Source organism: Puma concolor, chromosome A1 (assembly GCF_028749965.1).
Source record: "Puma concolor isolate L17-30 chromosome A1, mPumCon1.1.hap2, whole genome shotgun sequence".
Taxonomy (NCBI): domain Eukaryota; kingdom Metazoa; phylum Chordata; class Mammalia; order Carnivora; family Felidae; genus Puma; species Puma concolor.
The window spans coordinates 43695158-43714380 of record NC_141667.1 but is presented as its reverse complement, the minus strand read 5'-3'; the positions used below and the strand labels follow the sequence as shown (position 1 = coordinate 43714380).

Below are 19223 nucleotides of genomic sequence, written 5' to 3'. Positions count from 1 at the left end.
CTATAATCCTACATTCCATGGCATTAGCCACAGATAACCCAAAATCCACCAGGGCCTGGAAGATGCCACTGGGTCTTTGCACCTCCCACACCTTCGAGTGTGCGGTGGTGAGGCTGATGTGAAAGGCAGGCTGGTGGAGGGTGGGAGCAGGCAGGCAGGCATGGGAAGCCCGTGTGGGCGCTGAGCATTTGCAGACTGACCAGACTGCAGCCAAGCCAGTTGTCCACCCCTGTGGCTACAATGTCCTCATCGCCATCAGCACACCGCAGCCACTGCCGTGCCATTTTTAAATCATTACACAGATGCAAAGCTTTTTCACAGACATTGCTTTAGCATCACATGACAGCCTTACAAGAACAGAGCAGGGATTTCTTCCACCCTTCTCGAATGAGGAAAGTGGGGTTCCCAGAGGAGGAGTGATGTCCCCAAATGCACACAGTGAGGCAGTATTTGAGAGTGAACTCGGAGCGCCCATCTTCTGCCTCCCAGTCTAAAGCTTTGTTGACTCCTCTGTGCCCTCGACCTTCAGTTCAGTCAGCGTTTATAACAATGACCATTTTTGAGAGCTCAGTCCTTGCAGGTATAATATCCTTCACACATGATCTCATTTAAACACCCCCCTCCCCCCATTAATTAAGTACTACACTGTTTGCCTTTCACAGAGACACTGAGGCTCTGAAATTGTGGCTACCTCGCCCCAGGTCACCATGCTAGGAAGGGACACAGCTGGCTCAGAACCTCTGTGCTGTGCTGCTCAGTCTGGGACCGGAAGGGAGACCAGACATGCTCAAGCAGCACGTGTGCCTGGCAGGTCAGGCAAGAGTATGATAATAGGAAGACAAACAAAGCTCTCAGAGAGCCCACAAGACAGAGGCTGTTACAAACATCCGGGCAGGAGGCCAGGAGTCTAAGCAAAGGACATGGGAACAAAGGGAGGTGACAGATAGTAGGGAGGTGGCCTTGTGAGACCTTGGTCAAGTGCCTTGCTCTCTCTGGATCTCAATTTACCCAGCTATTAAGAGAAGTCCCTGGAATATCTCCAGAGCCCCTCCATCTCTAAAAACGCTTGGACCCTGGGAAAACAAGCAATGCCTAATGACAGCTTGGCTGTGAGCCCTGGGGGCTCCGAAATGTCCTTTGCCATCCTGGCATGGCTCAACTGAGGAGAAACAGGCTTGCGAAAGCCCAGGGCTCAGCCGGCATGCCTGGGCACCAGTGAAGTGTGGGTCTTGAGGGGGCCACATTCCTCCGCCCGTCGTCAACCTCTCCACGGCTCCAGTGCAGCAAGCACCACCCAGCCTGGACCAAGACCAGGAACCGAGGGCACAGTCAAGTGCCCAGTGGAATGCCACTCCGGGCCTGCCCCGCCCCCCCCCCCCCGGCCCTGTCCAGAGCCCTTCATGTAACTCAAGTCCCCTCAATGTCACCCACCCCTCAAAGCCGCACATTTACATTCCCTAAGGTCAGTCACTGGCATGTACAGCCCAAGAGGCCTGTAGGAGAACTTAAGGGAAAGAATCACTCCATCCCCGAGGGACCTGTGCAAGGCAGAGGCTGCTCATGCCAGGTCAGTGAAGACCCCCACCTGAGGAAGGCAGGAGAACCCAGTAGGGCCAGCCTCCAGTTCTCACTCTGGCGGGTAGAAGGGGTCAGGGACTTACCAAGAGGACTCAGGCCAAGTCCCCACACTCGCAGCTGCTCTCACATCACATGTGCAACACACTCCTACTTAGTAACCTTCCATGGCTCCCACTGCCCCCAGGCAAAACCCCTTCCCCTGACCCACCACACAGGTCACTGATACTAACAGCCTGAGTTAACAGAGAATGGGATGTGCCAGGGCCTTTGCTACGTGTTTTGTGCAAATTTTCTCATTTAACTCCCACTGCAACTCGGACACAGGTACCATGGTTGGCCCATTTTCACAGATGAGAAAATTAAGGCTCAGAGACGTTATGTTCCTGGCCCAGAGTCTCACAGCCAAGCAGCAGGGCAAAGATACACACCCATACCTGGACTCCGAAGCCCAGGTTCTTAACCACCGTGCTATGCGGCCGCCTCAAGCATAACCTTCCACCCTCAGAACCCTGGGGCAAGCTCAGCACTTCTGTGTACAAGAGGGGAAACCAAGGCCCGGAGTGATAGCTCTCTCTATTGGTAGCAGAGCCAAGACAAGGCCTGAGGCCTCCAGGGCTCGCCTCCAGCCTGCCCCCTCCACCCACCCCCCCCCGACCAAAGAGCCATGCCAGGTAGAAAGGCTGGGACCACCATGACAGTGAGCCATCGGAATCTGCCTTTTTCCTCCGAAGGGAAAAGCAGTAGGAGGCTGTCAAAGAGAGAAAAGAACATGAAGGGCCCAGGAAACATTTGTTCTTAGAGAACAGAGTCTCAGAGTTCGGGAGGGCAGCCCTCACACCCACACAGGAATTGCCCCTTCAGCAGCAGGAATACAAGGCCCAGGACAAATCTCTACCCATGTGCCCTCCACTCCAGCCAATGCTCCGGTGTAACGCATCTGACCTGAAATCTCCATTTCTCTCCCCAAACCTGCTCGTCATGCAGCCTTCCCTGTCTCAGTAAATGACAACGCTGTCCTTCCAGTGCTGCAGGCCAGAATCCTTGCTGTGGACAGCCGCTTCTTCTCACACCCCACACCCAATCCATCAGCTCATCCAGTGAAATTGATCCAGAATCCGACCTCTGGCTGCCTCCCGCACAGTGGTCACACTGAGCCCTCCATCTGAGTGCCTACGGGGGCTTTCCACCCTGCCGTCACTTCTCGGGTGGTAGTCCACTCAGTCCTTCCCAAGTGTGTGCTGGAACAAGGGCGGCCTCTGCCCCCCCTCAGCAGCTTCACCTTTACTCACACTAAACAGCAAAGTCCTCTTGCGTCTGCCCTCCCTCCGGTCCCATCCCCGACAAGGGTGACTCTTCTTTCTGTCCCAGCCACACCAGCCTCCTGGCTGTCCCTCAGATACACCCCACACCCTCCTGCCTCAAAGCCTTTGCGGTGCTGTTTCCTCTGCCTGAAATGCTCTTCCCCAGACAGCCTGTGGCTCCCGCCGCCTCCCTCGTGGAGCCTGCCGGCCCTCTTACCAGAGGCTTTCCACCACTGCCCAACACAGGAGGGCCATTTGCTCAAGTCACTCTTTCTACCCCCAACCAAGCTTTATTTTTCTTCCAGGCACCTCTTGCCACCTGAAAAACAGCCAGTATCGAACTGGTATTCGCTGCTTTGTTGATCTTGCCCCACCGCTAGAATGTCAGCCCCAAGTCCAAAACAGGGACACGGTCTGTTTTGCCCACCGCTGTGTCCCAGGGCAAGGAAAAGCGCCCAAACAAGGCAAATGCTTGACAAAAAAAGCATTTTTTTGAACACATCTTTTGGTTTCTGCCGCTCCTGGAGACCAGTGTCGCTTGGAGGCTGATCACCTGTGCCAGCTGCAACCCCGAGGGTTGTCACATGAACAGTTCCTGGCCAAATCCCCAACCTGTCCTGGGACAACTGACTGCTTGCACCAGAACAGGGCTTTTCCTGGCCCCTGTCTGAAGCCTTTACCACCCTTTTGGCCACTGCAGGAGAACTTCTGGGTCTGACAGCTGGCTCCACAGGGCGGCTCCAGCCACTGGCAGGAGCAGAGACTGGGCTGCGGCTGCCAGCTCTCCCAGCCCCCCAGTGCTGCCGGGTCCCGGGTCCAGCATCTGACAAAGGTTGCCCCACGCTCCCAGCAAGAGGAGGCGGAGGAGGCCGGCCCGGTGCCACGCCTGCCCTTTTCCTGTTGGAGCACTGAGGGCCATCAGAAGGAAGCTTTGTCTCCAGAATAAAGAGCATGAAGCCCAGTGCCAGGGAGAGACGGGCACCGAGGGGGCTGGCCCATCAGACAGTTTAAGGAAAAACAAAAAAAAAAAATGGGATAGAGAATGTTTGAAGGCTAATTTGCACACCCAACCGGTCTCATGCCTCCAGGGTGACGGTGTAACTTCACTTTTCCAGGCCCTAGCCTGGAGGTCAACACAGACAATCAGATGATTGTCCCAGCTGGGTCAACTGGCACTGACCCTGCACAGAGGGAGGTGGGGACAGAGGAGTGTAGTCTTACCTGAGAGTCAGATGACCTGAATCTAGGCCTGACTTTCCATGCACTTGTGTGTGACCTGTCTGTACCTCAGTTTACCCATCTGTAAACGGCTTGTCCAGGCCTGCACTTTGAAGCCTCAGGTTGCCTGCCATTGGATCACACAGTGCGGCACCTCTCAGCCTGTGGCCAGGTCACTGGGCCACACAGGCGAGACTCCAACTTCGCTGGGCTCAGGTCCTCTCTGTGGGGCCTGATACCCAGGCCATAGCCCCTGCCCACTCTGACAGGCTTATAGCCTCCCTCCTCCCATGATGACCTGACAAACGTGAAACCTCTCTGGGCCTGGCTCAGTGACAGGTAGCCTCACCCCACCCAGACACTGGCACCTGCACTGATCCCCTCTGTCATCCTCTCCAAGGATGGCTCACAAGGCCCCTTCAGCCACAACCACAGAAAGGAACCTACACAGAGGGCAAAAGAGAAGCCCAGAGAGGGAAAAGGGCATATTGATGTCACACAGCCGACTGCCACCCACGGGTCCTCCCTAGCAGCCCTGGGCTTCATGAGTTAAGACAGGGTCCTCAAAACCTGTCTACAGAGCCCCATGTCTGAACCTTCCGGGGAGGGGGTGCTACACCGTAGACTGAAGGAACCAAAGATGGGGGACAGAAATCTGCGTGTAGTTTTTACAAGCTTCCCAGCTTTTTCTTACACCCAGAACAACTGCAACCTCTCAGCCACGACCTCTTTCAGGAGGAGCACAGCTTAGCTGGCCTCAAGGGATGTGCAGGATTTCAGCGGAAAGAGTGAAATAAACCTTGGACAGACATCTGGACAGAGGAGTCAATGGATAAAGCACGTATTCTAGGAGCAGAGTAAAGCAGAGAAAGGCTCAAAAGAGGGGAAGCCCATTCCAGTAAACACCTGAGCTGATGCCCCCCTTTCCCTCTGTACCCCCAGGACGCAGAAGTCTGGACTTGGTGCCATCTGAGGGCTGCTGACCCCAGCCTCTCTCTCTCCCCAAACTCCTCCAAACCCCCTGGGAGAGTGAAACGTGGGACTGTCACAGGTCAGATGCTCCTCTCTGTGGTTATACGGCAGCATGGGGACGACACTTTCAGTGACTGTGTACCCGCAGCTTAAGAAGCTGCCTGGGTCAGTGGCTAAGCAGTCAGAGCTTATCTGGGAGGAGGATTCAAGGGCCACAGGGCAGGAGGATCCAGAGGCCTCTATTAAATGGAACCTTTGCAGCCGGCGGCGGGGAGCAGCACTGCCACACCTTCATTCATAAAGGAGATATTTAATTTGCTCCTGCTGTGCACACAGCCCTGAGCCTGAGCACCATGCTTTGAGCAGAGATGAGCCAGCCCCCTACCCTCCACCATTCTTTTTTTTTTTTAATGTTTTATTTTATTTTTGAGAGACAAGAGAGAGACGGAGCATGAGTGGGGGAGGAGCAGAGAGAGAGGGAGACATAGAATCTGAAGCAGGCTCCAGGCTCGGAGCTGTCAGCTCAGAGCCCGACGCGGGGCTGGAACCCACAAACTGAGATCATAACCTGAGCCAAGTCAGACGCCTAACCGACTGAGCCACCCAGGCGCCCCCCTCCATCATTCTTAAAGAGCTCACAAAGCAGACGAGGAACAACACTATATAACACAAGAAAGAAAGTAGTTCATGACTCCAGGATAGGGTTACAAACTCAAATACCTGGAGGGCCAGAAAAAACAGGTAAGTGTGTGTTAAGAATGCAGGCTCAGGGGGTGGGAGGGAGAGGAAGGTGGGTGATGGGCACTGAGGAGGGCACCTGTTGGGATGAGCACTGGGTGTTGTATGGGAACTAATTTGACAATAAATTTCATATTAAAAAAAACAATAAATAAATAAATAAATAAATAAATAAATAAATAAATAAATAAAAATAAAAGAACGTAGGCTCAAGGTCTTCCGATCTTCCAATTTGTGAAGTAAAGCCAGAAATAGGGATTTTTAGGTGAAATCTCCTCTTGGCAATTAGCTCAATTTTTGGCATGGGTTAAGTAGGATGTGCCCATGGGGCAGATGTGGCCTGCCAGTTTGTGGCCTCTGTTTTCCTGAAAGGGACACAGAATGTGCCATGGAGCTCAGCGGAAGCCAACTCCCCTGCAGCTGAGCTCCCCGGAAGGCTTCCTGGGAGAGAACTGGTGTGGGCTGCCAGATGGTGGGGCTTCACTCCTGGGAGGGAATCCTGGGGAGGGGTACGCACACCCACTGGAACCACAGGGGTCATGGGTCAAAGGCCCCCTAGCCTATGGCCTGTCTTTCCTCTTAAAGAAGAGTCCTTGTCTCCGTCCCCAAAGCAGGCACAGAGGCATCATCTCTGAACATCCCCAGGAGGTAGGAGGGGCCACCTTCCCAGCAAACCTCCTGATTACATCACTTGGCGGCAGGATAGCACAGGTTAATTTCATCCCTGGAGCTTGAGGAACAGATCAACTAATGCAATAGCTCCATCAGAGGTAGAGACAATGGAGGACAAAACGAGGTTAAGAATCGTGTCCTGCCTGGCCAGGCCTGGTTGGTTACATAAGCCTGCCTCAGGACAAAGCCACGTTCAAGGCACCAGGGAGGGCCTGGGCTAGAGAGGCCCAGAAATACAGAGAGGGTTCTCCCTCCCTCCCTGTCTACCCCTACTCTCCAACCTTGCCTTGCAGCGCCTGGAAAGCCCAACAGAGTACAGAGCTAAAGGTGGAGACTAAGACCCCAAGATAAGGCACTTAAGAGGACTGCAGAGCTGGAACTAATACTAATAGCAAACTTTTACTGAGTAATGACTTTGTAGCAGGCACTGGGATAAGTCCTTTCATGGATTCTCTTATTTAAAAGTCAGTAACACCATGAGATGACAATTATTATTCCCATTTTACAGACTGGGAAACTGAAGCACAGACACAGCAACCTATCCAAAGTCACAGGCCTTCTAACTGAAGGGTGTGGCTTAGACCCCAATACTAGCCTCTGAGACCACACTCTGCACCACCTGCTGCCACCAGGCTACTTTCTGCTAGAACACTGGAACCACCCCGCCCCTTCAGCAACTCCTCGCGGCAGGCAGTACATGCATGTGGGCCCCTGTCCTCCTGTCAGCACTTGGCGGGGAGGCGGGGGGGAGGGGGGGGTGCGGCAGGGAGTCGAGTCCTCTGAAAACCTGATGAAACCTACAGACTCTCTCTGCAGGAAAAAATGCATAGGAATCCCCACGAAATGTTGTGCGTGATTTCAGGGGCACGCAGACTCCGGCACTGGTGACAATGGATGAGTCAAGATCATAGGATACGTAGGATCAAGAGATAGGAGGTGGCAGAGAAAGAGGATTCCCCCGAGCCCTTTGGGATGCCTCATATCTATAAACACGGGGCCCAAACTCACAGCTGCTTAAGTTCATAGGCGTGGGCACGAACCAGGGCTCAGGGTCTAGTCATCCCTTCGGGGCTAGGAGAACAGGATAAATCACGACGTACAATAGCCCTTGCCTTTGCACCCACTGGGTGTGAGTCACAGCTCCCAGCTGCTGGGCAGACAGGGAACAGCTGGGCCCCGGCATCTGGACGGGGGTGGCATCACCAAGCACACCATCCCAGCCTCCCGCCCACCACACAACTCAACATCCAGTGAGCCCACCTCACTACAGACCAGCCCTGGCCTTGCCCTACCTCCACAGCTTTGAGTGTTTCCCAGGGGGACCCCTCCATGGCCCCTGCCCAGCTCCCATGCCAGCCACGGCCCTGGGAGGAATGGGTCAAGACAACAGCCCCTTGCAAGGCCCCAGAAGACCCAGGCTCCAGTGCCAAGTCTCCCGCTGTCTCACTGCGTGACCTCAGGTAGGCTCGTCCTGCCTCTCAGAGCCTCAGTTCCACCAATTGTCAAATGTGGAGACCACCCTATCCAGTCCTTCCCAGCTCAAAGCCTAGTGTATAAACAGTGGCATCTGACAAACTTTGTGCCGCCCTGGGACCCTGCTTTCAGGAAGTTACATAAACATCCTTCAGAGAAACAAAAGTCCAACCTAAAGACGACTTTTTTTTTTAAAGGATATCAAGAAGCCCTTTTTATAGTCCAACTTCCCCCATCCTACTTCCATTGTTCCAAATATCCTCTCAGGACCTAGAAAATACACTGGGTTTCCGTCTGGGGTTTGGGCTTCTGAGTGTTCTTCCCTCGGAGGCGGCCCCGCCTCTCCTTGGCAGCTTTCTCCCCAGGACACTCCCGTCTCGGCCCCCAGCACTGCCCTGGGCTACCCCGAGGGCTATGATGGCCAAAGATGGGGTGGGGTGCAGGGGCAGTTTTTGGGAAACAAAGCCTTCCCTGGTCATAACAGAGACAGCGCCGGGTTCGGGTCCCCATCATGACGCCATGTGTGGCCCTGTGTGGGCAAGTCCCTGTTCCTTGGTTCACCACTGAGAAACGAAGGGGTTCCCACTGTGTCGGGAAAGCCCTCCAGTTCCTCAGCGGTACCTTGGTGACACTGAGGCAGAAAAGGACAGCACTGGACAGTGGGCTCTGATCCTGACCCCCACTACCTACCCCTCCTCCTACAACCAGAAAAGGGTTCTTTTCTTTCTCTGATTTTATCTCCTGTCCTAGCTGTGGGACCTTGAACTCAGCACTGAGTGAGTCTCTGTGTACCTCAAATGGCCATCCATAAGATAGAAAGAATGGGGGCACCTGGGTGGCTCAGTCTGTTAAACGGTCGACTTTGGCTCAGGTCATGATCTCACAGTTCGTGAGTTCGAGCCCCACATCGGGCTCTGTGCTGACAGCCTGGAACCTGCTTCAGATTCTGTGTGTGTGTCTCTCTCTCTGCCCTTCCCCCACTCTTGCTCTCTCTCTCTCTCTCTCTCTCTCTCTCTCTCTCAAAAATAAACATTAAAGGGGCGCCTGGGTGGCTCAGTCAGTTAAGCATCCAACTTCGGCTCAGGTCATGATCTCACAGTTTGTGAGTTCGAGCCCCGCGTCGGGCTCTGTGCTGACAGCTCAGAGCCTGGAGCCTGCTTCGGATTCTGTGTCTCCCTCTCTCTCTGTCCCTTCCCTGCTCATGCTCTGTCTCTCTCTGTCTCAAAAATAAATAAACATTAAAAATAAAATAAAATAAAATAAACATTAAAAAAAATTAAAAAAAAAAAAAAAGAAAGAATGACAGTGTCCAGCAGAGGCCCCAACATGGAGGCTTCAGCCCTAATCATCCCAACACAATCCCATCACCCCGCCCAAACCTAATTCACTCATTTGATATTTGACATATTTTTGCATCTTTAAAAAACCAATCCAAGTGGGGCCTGCTACATAAACATTCCAAGACAATCTCCTACTTCCCTTCTTCCAAAGAGATCGTGTTTCCAAGCACCTCTATAGAATTCTACAGAATTCCTAGATCTATCACCTTATGGCTGTATGGCCTCAGTATTTTCATCTATAAAATGGGGACAATAATAGTGCCTACTTTATAGGATTATGCCGAGTAAGCAGATAAGGTCTCAAAAAATGTTGAGTGAAAATGATATGATCATCTTCATTAAAAGTATTGACATAGTTGGGGGGCCTGGGTGGCTCAGTCAGTTGAGTATCTGACTCTTGGTTTCAGCTCAGGTCATGATCCCAGAGTCATGAGATCGAGCCCTGTGCCAGGCTTCTTGGGATTCTCTTCCCCTGCCCCCTGCGCCTCTCCCCCACTCACATGCACTCTCTCAATAAAATAAAAATAAATAAAAATGAAAATATGAGATGTTTAAAACCACTGGACTGGTGACAGCTAAGGTCCCTTAACCCTCTCAAGTCACATCTGACCACTGTGATCACACACACACATGCGCAAACACACACGCACACCCTTCTCTGGAGCAGGATCCACACTCTCTGCCTGGCCCCAGCCCCAGAACACAGCTGGTTTGTTCCTGGAACCCACCCTTGCCTCCCACAAAGTCCCCCACCCTTCAAGTCCCCTCATCCTCCCTTCCTTAAGGGGCCCCCACCACTGTCTCCTATAATTGTCTTGGGGTTCCACTGAACCTTGTTATTGTGTCACAAGAGTGTCTCCTGGAGATGTGACAAGATGATGGATCCTTGACAACAGGGTAGAGAAAAACTGGGCTTTTCTCTGGGTCTTCAACATTTGCTGGGTGTCTGAATATGCTGAGAGCCCAAGGAGGGAAGTGTGTTGTTGTTTTTTTAATTATCTAGCCAAGTGTTTTCTTTTCTTTTCTTTTCTTTTCTTTTTTCTTTTCTTTTCTTTTCTTTTCGAGAGAGACAGAGCATGAGCAGGAGAGGGGCAGAGAGAGAGGGAGACACAGAATCTGAAACAGGCTGTCAGCCCAGAGCCTGATGCAGGGCTCGAACCCATGAACCATGAGATCATGACCTGAGCTCAAGTTGGTCACTCAACCGACTGAGCCACCCAGGTGCCCCTCTAACCAAGTTTTGCTTCAACTTTAGCATGCACCTACATTACTTGGACACTTCTTTTTCTTTTTTTTTTTTTTTAATGTTTATTTTTTGAGGCAAAGAGAGACAGACAGACAGAGAGTGAGCAGAGGAGGGGCAGAGAGAGAGAGGGAGACACAGAATCTAAAGCAAGCTCCAGGCTCCTAGCTGTTATGACAGCACAGAGTCTGACGCGGGGCTTGAACCCACAGACCGTGAGATCATGACCTGAGCCGAAGTCGGACGCTCAACCAACTGAGCCACCCAGGTGCCCCATTACTTGGCGGCTTCTTAAAACAGACTGCTGGACCCCTCCTTCCCCCCTCATCCCAGTTTCTGATTCAGTAGGTCTGGGGTGGGGTCAGATAATTTGCATTTTTAGCGACTTCCCAGGTAATACCCAGGCAATGCTACTAGTCCAGAAGACAACCCTGAGAACCACGGACTCAACCTGCAGGTGAATAAGGAAGAGCCTCCATGAGCATGTGACGTTAACCCTCCTGTAAAAGCGTGAGCAGGAGCTGCCGTGGTCTAAGAAGAGGAGGAAGGGAATCTGGACAGACAGTGATGCATAAGTGAAGGCCCTGTGATGACGACATTCATATCTCCTCACCTGGCCTCTGCCTGGACAGGTAGTGTAGACCAGAAGTGGCTGCCACTGAACAATGATTACGGCAGACCTCCGCCGACCGCCACCCCAGACCTGCCCAGACAGGCCGATCCATGGCCGGCCTAGGGGTGATGAGAATCCACACCCTGCCTCGTTCAGCCAGACCTCAGGTGCGAACAAGGCCAGAGTCTCCACCACATCTCAACCATGTGAGCGCTGGGATTCTGCCCCACACCTCCCCACACAACCCCTTCCGTCTTGGCTAGCTCTGAGCATGCTTACGTTTCCTCATTTCCGGTGCCTTACAGAGTAAGTCTGCTCTGTCTGGCCAGAGCAGCCCCTCAGAAACCAGCAGCCCGTAATGGTAATCCCTTGAGCCTGAAACACCCCCCCCCCCCCCCCCCCCCCCCGCCGCCAAGGCTGAGCCTTCCACTTCGCTAAGCCTTAGTGGCCACACCTGCTACCAAGAGGGGTGACACAAGTGCCTATTTCCTCCTGCTCTCGGAGGATGGAATGAGCTCCCTGTTCAATAACAACATCACCAGCTACAACAATAATCATAACTCACATGGACTCAGCTTATAGTTAAGCATCTTTCCTGCATTATCTTTCTAAATGTTGTGAGATGGGGACCGTTACTATCCCCTTTGAACGGAGGAAGGCACTGAAGAGCTTCCCAAGGTGCCACAAGTAGGAAATGACCCAGCAAGGCCATCTGGGTCCAGAGCCTAGCTCCCAGCCTCTGCCCTGCCTGTGTTCTAGTGACCTACCCCAAGATCTACACCAGGCCACCTCTCCCTGACATCATCCCGTCCCCCTTCCCAGGGCACAGGGAGGCTCGGTGGGAGGCCTCTGGAGGTGCCAGCCCACAGTGTGCACAGTCTAGGGCATGGTGCCCTCGTCTCAAGGACAGCCACAGGACCTACCAGCCAGGCCAACTTATCTGGCGTAAGTTTTAGATACCATTCAACATGGCCACTAGGGAGGACACGGGCCCTTATGGAACTTGAGCACCTTAACCTTGATGGAAAGGACAAAAGAGGAAAACAGGTGTAACAGAAGAAATCCTGTCCGGCCTCCTGGATAAGACTGGCAGCTCCCACACCCCGTGCAAATTGCCCAGTCTCTCTGGGCCTCAGTTTCCTCTTCCAAATAAACATTCCCAGGCTATGAGACAGAATGTTCAGGAACTCAAACCCTAAGGATTCTTCCTTCCATCTCGGAAAAGACAGACCACCCCCTAGGTATAAACAATATTAATACCCATTGTTATCTTTGAAGAGCTACTTACTGGGCTCTTACTCTGGGTGAGGCACTGATCTGTTCAACTCTCCTAGCAAAACAGGACTATTTACTATCCTCATTGGTTAAAGCCTAGAGGGATTTAAGATTTAGGTAATTTTCTCTAGATCCCACAGCTAATGATGACAGAGCTGGGACTTGAACCCATGACTTTTGACGCCACTCTGCAATGCTCCCCCCTGGTGAAATGGGCCACACACAGCCCCTGCCTCCAAAGCCTGGAGCCTAGAAGAAATGAGATATGTCCCTAAGAAACCAGAATTCAAAGCCAGGTGTGCGAAGGGCCCCATGACAGGGCCATATAGTAGGCTCTTCCCATGCAAAAGCAGGGAGCAGGCAATGTCCAATGGCATTAGGAATAACTGTAGGGAAGTGGTAACACCGGAGCTGGGCCTCGGTGGGGGACTATTGGGCAGTGAGGGCAAGTGACTGGGGTTCAGCATCCTCGCCATGAGCAGAGACGGGCAGGTTCTGCTGAGGCTTGTGGGGGAATGGGAGATGGGGCACTGGTCACATAGTGGGCTACCTCCCATACCTTACCCTCCAAATAAGCTAATGCTCATTTACAATGCATATGTTTAACATTAGATTAATCCAGTCTGAATCAAGAAACAAGACAGGTAGAAATAAAAAGGGCTAGGAGGCAGCTTAATGTAAACTCTCCTCCATCTAGGGAAGAGATTTGGTCCCCTCTGTGACTCCTTTGGTGGCAGACTATCTCTACCCCGGAGGCCATACAGTTCCAGACATTCACATCCACACCTTCTATCAAGCTCCAAACCTCCGAGTTGAAGCTGATGGGCAGAACTTTGTACCAGCCCCACAGGCAGGAGAAAGCGCCTCTACTGGTGACCTTTCAGGACCAGGAGACCCTGCGTTAACCATTGCTGAAGGGCAGGCGGGGGACAGCCCTGCCTCCACCCCTCCCGCTCCTCACTTTCAAACCCACTGGCCCTTCCCTTCAACTCCTACTGGTTCAGACTGATTCATGATTCAGCTTTCTTTCCACACATTTGAGGAAAGAGAGACTGAACCCATTTCACAGACGGGGAAATAGAAGCCTAAGGTTCCAGCCCCCTGAAACCACAGTCCCGGCAGCTCTGGCAGCTGGTCCAGACATCCCGAGGGGCCCCTGGAAGGTCAGCTGTGCTGAGTGTGTTCCACAGGGTAAGGACTCTCCCAGGCAGAGCACTGCAGGCCAGGCCAGCATGGGGAACTTCCCAAGAAGCACAGGAAGGGGCAGCTCTGAAGAGCTATGAGAAAAACAGGGGGTGGAAATGGGCCGAGCACTACCCCAACTGCTGAGATTCTCGGAAGAAAAGGGAACTGAAAGAGGTCACCCAGGTCTGACCCTCCCAGCACACGCCTTCGGCATCCTTTCCCTCTCTCCAGGGTCACTGTTTACCTTTAGCAATGGAGACCTCGCCTCTCCCGAGGCATCGTATTCCCGTTAGCCTCCTGTCACTCTTGCTGCTGTGTCTGCCCTCAGGAGGCACGGGACAAGACTATGCCCTCTGCCCACAGAGAGCCCTGCCAGGGGTTGGAAGCAGTGACGCTGTCACTTAAGGGTCCTTCCCCAAACCTCAGGTCACCTGTGATGAGCCCGAGCCCCAAAGCAGCTACAAAGTCCTTCAGCCTCCTCCTCCTCCTTTCCTCAGTCCCACCGCCTGAGTCAGACTCTGCTCAGCTCTCTGCTGGACCCCAACTCGCATCATCTCTGAGCTGGTCTCAACACAACCAGTCTCACCACCATCTTTGGCCAAATGACCTCTGAGAGGAACAGCACACTAGGGCAAAAGCAGTTCTGGCCTGCGTTCCAATACCGCTCTGTAAGTGACTCAAGGCCTCTGAGCCTCCATTTCCCCATCTGAAAATGGGGCAGGGGTGGGGATTACCGGCGGCAGCAGCTACTCGGCAGGGGTATTGTGAGATTTCAGTGGAGCGTCTGTAAGGAGCCTGGCACGAGACATGGCCACAGGCATCGACTCAACGAGCTGCTTACCACCCTCTGTCCTCTCCACCGGCTACAGAATAAAATCCAAACTCCTGAGCAGGATGCTGCAAAGTCCCTAGAACCCAATCTTGCCTTCCACTGCCCCCCTTCCCACAGCCTGCATCCTCACAAACACTTCCTCTCCCAGGAAGCCCTGCCGACGTTAACAACCAGAAGAGCTTTTCCTCTCTACTGACCTTCCAAAGCCCATCTATCACTGACCACGTCCTGCCTCTCCACCATCACTGAGCCTCGTCTTCCCTCCCCCATCAGACCAGCAGCCTCTCCACTCAGAAACAAGCAGCACCTCACCCTCACCCCATTTCGTTTCCCCATCACCCCACCCCGCAGACAGTTTCCATACATATTTAACAAATTACCCTAATGTTCCATTTCATGTAAAGTATGTCCAAGTCCTCCAAACAGTCCAGATATTTCAAGCCATACCCAAACCAAATTCCAAGCCAGCAGAAGTCTGCCCAGTCTCTAGGGACTTGCAGGCCTGGCTTTGGTCCCAAAGTATGGAAGACGGACGGGTCGAGCAGGCCCAAAGCCCAGAGCAGAGGGAGCTCGGAGCTGCTGAGACCAGAGCCCGTTTCTACGTGTCACAGATGCAGTTTCTCAGTTGGCTCCTGGGCCAACCCTCAGCCTATGATTTCACACTCGACCACATCCTCAACTTGTGAATTAAAACTGTTTCTTGCATGCCCCTTATTGACAGGAGGCTCACTATCCATTTTTTCTTCCTTGCTGGCTCCTTCCCTCACCTGTTGATTCTCCCAGAGGCCTCTCTTTCTGCTCTGATCACAAGGACAAGGACAGTCTGGCCGCATGCCAAAGGGTCACCCCCATCCCTCAGGGCTCCTTTCACCCACCCAGCCCCTCCACTCATCGCCCCGCATTTCTGAGTCCCCTCAAAGTCCAGCTAGTAGTGGAATTTCCACTCTTGTTCCTAGAAGCTGACAGTGGTCTGTCAGCCCAGGAAGGCCCCTGTTCGTGGAGCCTACCAAAAACCTACAGACCCTGCAAATCCCAGACGCAGTGCTGGCACAGCCCTCGGAGCATCTAGGACAGTAATGTGCACGCAAACTTTCATTTCCCAAGAACCTTCATTCTCTACCCCACTCCATTGTTTTAAGATGTCATTTACTAACTAGAAATTTGTTTTCCATGTTTAAAGAAATTACTCAAGGCCCCCAATAAGAGCCTGATGAGCAGTCATGAGATGGTACCCTCACCAAAAGACTGGGCCAGCACAGAGCACTGAAACCGGTGGAAGTCTGGGTCCATGCATATTCACTCAGAGTATTTACTGAGGGTCTACACTGTGCCCCAGGTTCAGAAACCCAGTACACACAAGCATTTTCCATTAGGATTCTGTAATCCTGACCGTGGCTCAAAGTCCACCCCCCATTACTGTCCTCAGGGACCTTTGGGGCTGCAGCACCTAGGGCAGGCCATTAGTTTAGCAATAAGGACCCTGCTGATGAGTCACACAAGTGGACACCTGTGATATAAATCCTTTGGCCTTCTGTCTCTCCTCGCCCCCAAGGGCTCGGCTTCTTGGCCCTACCTCTGTCCCCTGCTGATCTAAAAGTGACCTGGTCTGAATGGAGATGAAAGGTTCTGCCTTCTCCTGGGTGCCGGGGACAGGCCTGTTGACAAAGCCACCAGCTGTCCCTAGCTGGAGCCAGGGAGACCAGCTCCTCCTGCACCACCCTCACTGGGAGAGCATTCCTGCCATGGACCCAGCCAGCAACAGAAGCCGGACCACCATAGAGGTCCGGGCCCAGGCTCCACTGGACTTCCCTCCTGGTCCAGCTGCCCACAGTAACAAGAGCCAGGGCACAAGACCTCAACCTGCACCAGTACCAGGCAGAAGGAGCAGCACCTGGGGGTGAGGGTGATGGGGAGAGGGGACAAGTGTCCTCATAATTTCAACTGAAAATGACACCATGAGCTCAGTCACAGCAGGACTTTATAGAGACCTGTAGGTGAGACTCAGGCTAGGGGAGGAGAGTCAAATCCAAGTTCCACCACTTCTCACCTGCACAGCCTTTACCATCCTGTGCCTCAGTTTCCCCCTCGGTGAAATGTGGTTCATAGTAAAGCGGGAGAACTGAAGAAAATTATATATATAAAACAGTTAGCCCAGGGGCGCCTGGGTGGTTCAGTTGGTTAAGCGTCTCACTTCGGCTCAGGTCATGATCTCCCTGTTCGAGGGTTCGAGCCCCACATTAGGCTCTGTGCTGACAGCTCAGACCCTGGAGCCTGCTTGGGATTCTGTGTCTCCCTCTCTGCCCCTCCGCTGCTTGTACTCTGTCTCTCTCTCAAAAATAAGTAAACATTAAAAAACAAAGCAAAGCAATTAGCCCAGTGCCTGGCACATAGTAAACATGCAATAAATACTTGTTGAATATAAACATGCCACAGTTTACTGAGGTACCACAGATTTTCATCTCATCCTTATTCTAGAATATACTATATTTTTCCCATTTTACAGGTGAGGAAACTGAGGTGAGGGGAAGGTAAGGAACCAGCCCAAGGTCACAGAGCTGGGAAGTGACAGACATCCAGGTCAGTCTGCACCTCAAGACCAGGGGCAGGACTGCCTGAGGCCATTCTCAATGACTGGGGGAGGAGGGGGGCCGGAGTACAGCCTGGGGCTAGACAGGGGTAGACAGGGGTGGGGTCCTGAATCCCCTGGGCCTAGCATGGCTCCTGGCTGACCCCTGTGCTCAATCCAGTTAAGAGCCAGGAGGCCAGTCCCCAGATTCCCATCCTGTCCCAGTGCCCCCTCCTCACCCCGTCCCAGGGTGTTAAAGAGCAGCGTTCAAAGCGGAGGCTCCACGCTCCGAGAACCAGAGAGAGGAAAGAGAGTTAGAGACCAGGCCGCTCTCGCAGCCCCGAGAAAACCGGTCCGGCCGCCTCACCCTGCCCCAAGCGGGGACCCGGCCTCTAACCCCCTCCCTCGCCAGACAAAAGTTTCCCCTGTTCGGGAGTAGGGGAGGGGGAGGGGGCATTCCTCGTGAGTGACATTATCCGTGACCTACAGCTGCCGCGCTGCCCTCGCCCGCACCCCGGCCTGCCCCCAGCCCCAGCGCGGCCCCCCACCCCTTTGTCCTCCCACCCCCGTGCGCGGGGCCCGGCAGACTCGGCTCGCCCGCCCGGCGCCCGCCCGCACTAAACTTGCGCCGGCGGCCGCTTGGGCCCCGCGCGGCCTGCACGCCCGGCTCGGGCCCCGCCGGCCCGGCGACAGGGGACTGGCTGGCCCCGGCCCTCCCAGCCTCTTACCTGCCACGGCTGGGGCGCCCCCCGGGGGGAGGAGGCGCTCCCGGCGAGCCGCGGGACGCCTGGGTTTCCCCCCCCGGCCGTGCGGGCGCCGCCGGGCTCTGGCCCCGGCCAGGGTTAACCCCTCGCCGGCCGCCTCCCGCCGCTCCCACCCCCGCTCCACGCCGCAGCCGCCGCCACCGCCCGCTCCGCCTCCCGCCCGCTGTCCCCCTCCCCCTCCCCCGCCCGGTGCCCAGCCCCCAGTCCCGGCCCCCGGCACCGCGCTGGGGCAGCTCGCAGTCCCCACCCCCCACCCCCACCCCCCAGCCCCGCGGTCCCGCGGCGGGGAGGTGGGGGTCTCCCCGAGAGCTGGAAGTTGGGGCGCGCTGCCCCCGCACCCCGCAGGCCGGCGGCGCACAGAGGGGCGAGCCCGCGCGCCCAGGGCCCCCAGCCCGTCTCCCCTTCCCCTCGCCGGCCGCGGCGCCTACCTCCCCGAATCGCGGCCGTGGGAGCGGGGTTCGATCCCGTGATGGAGCGTGGGTGCCGGCCCGAGATCGGCTCCGGAGGCCCCGGCGGCCGGCGGGCGTGCGGCGAGCGCCCCGGGGCGGGGGCCGGGGCGGGACCGGGAGCTGCTATCGGGGCTGGATTTCTCGGCTTCCACCCGGATTCTCCCTCGGCTCTCCCGGCCGATTCGGTGCTGCTCGGCGACCACGTGACGCGGGCTGCCTTTGACCCCTGTCTCCGAGCGGGTAGGGGGCGGGGGCCGGAGGGGGTGTCAGATGCGGGACCCACGAGGGCCCCGGGCGGCTGCCGGGCGTCCTGGAGGCGGTGACCCCGGGGAAACAAAGCCCGGGGGAAGCCCACAAGTTATTCGGGGTCAAAGAGGGAACAGCGCTGGGGGTCGGAGAGGCTTCAGAGAAAACTAGGGAGACAAAGACCCGCGCCCGCCGCGCCTCCGGGGGCCCTGGGAGCGCCCTGGCCGGGCCCGAGGGGCCCTCCCGGCTCTGCCGCCGCTGGGCTTATGACAACTGTCCAGGGCCTCCCCGGACGGCTCCCCGACAACCAGGACTCTCTGCCGGAGTGACCCCTCCTGGGCAGGCCTTCCCCACCCCACCCCACCCCACCTTTGCCCTGACTCTTGAAAACCCCTTTATTTCCTTTATCGTGATTATCTGGTTCATTTACTGGTCTCATTGTTTACTAGAATGTCATCTCCCCCAACAAGTTGTTCCCAGCTGAATCCCTAGCGCCTAGCACGTAACAGGCAGCTGAAGAGGTGGATGACCTTGTGCAGATTTCTTCTCCCACTGAGCCTCGGGTTCCCATCCCCAGTGTCATTTCAACCCTCTCAAGGACCCTGCAAGTTAGGCCAGACTACAGTGGCCTTCCTCATGAAACAGATGGGGACAGTGAGGCCCAGAGACATGGGATGATTTCTCAGAGGCTCATAGAGAGCTGAATGGAGGCTGCTCAGATCTGACTGACTAGGTAGGGGCTTTTTGGCGTCCATGAA

General features: G+C 54.8%; 1 protein-coding gene across 3 annotated transcripts in view; it reads right to left on the bottom strand.

Annotated features, from left to right (window-relative positions):
• Nucleotides 1–18395, bottom strand: part of NDST1 (N-deacetylase and N-sulfotransferase 1) — a 59093-nt gene extending 40698 nt beyond the window's left edge. The window contains exon 1 of one of the 3 annotated variants that reach the window (XM_086717220.1): nucleotides 18199–18395. The gene's annotated coding sequence lies outside the window, so the exon portion shown is untranslated. Of the gene's footprint in view, nucleotides 1–16487; nucleotides 16560–17734; nucleotides 17893–18198 lie in introns of those variants that run through there. The other 2 variants (XM_086717801.1, XM_086719061.1) reach the window with 2 other exon arrangements.
• Between the last annotated feature and the right edge of the window lie 828 nt (nucleotides 18396–19223).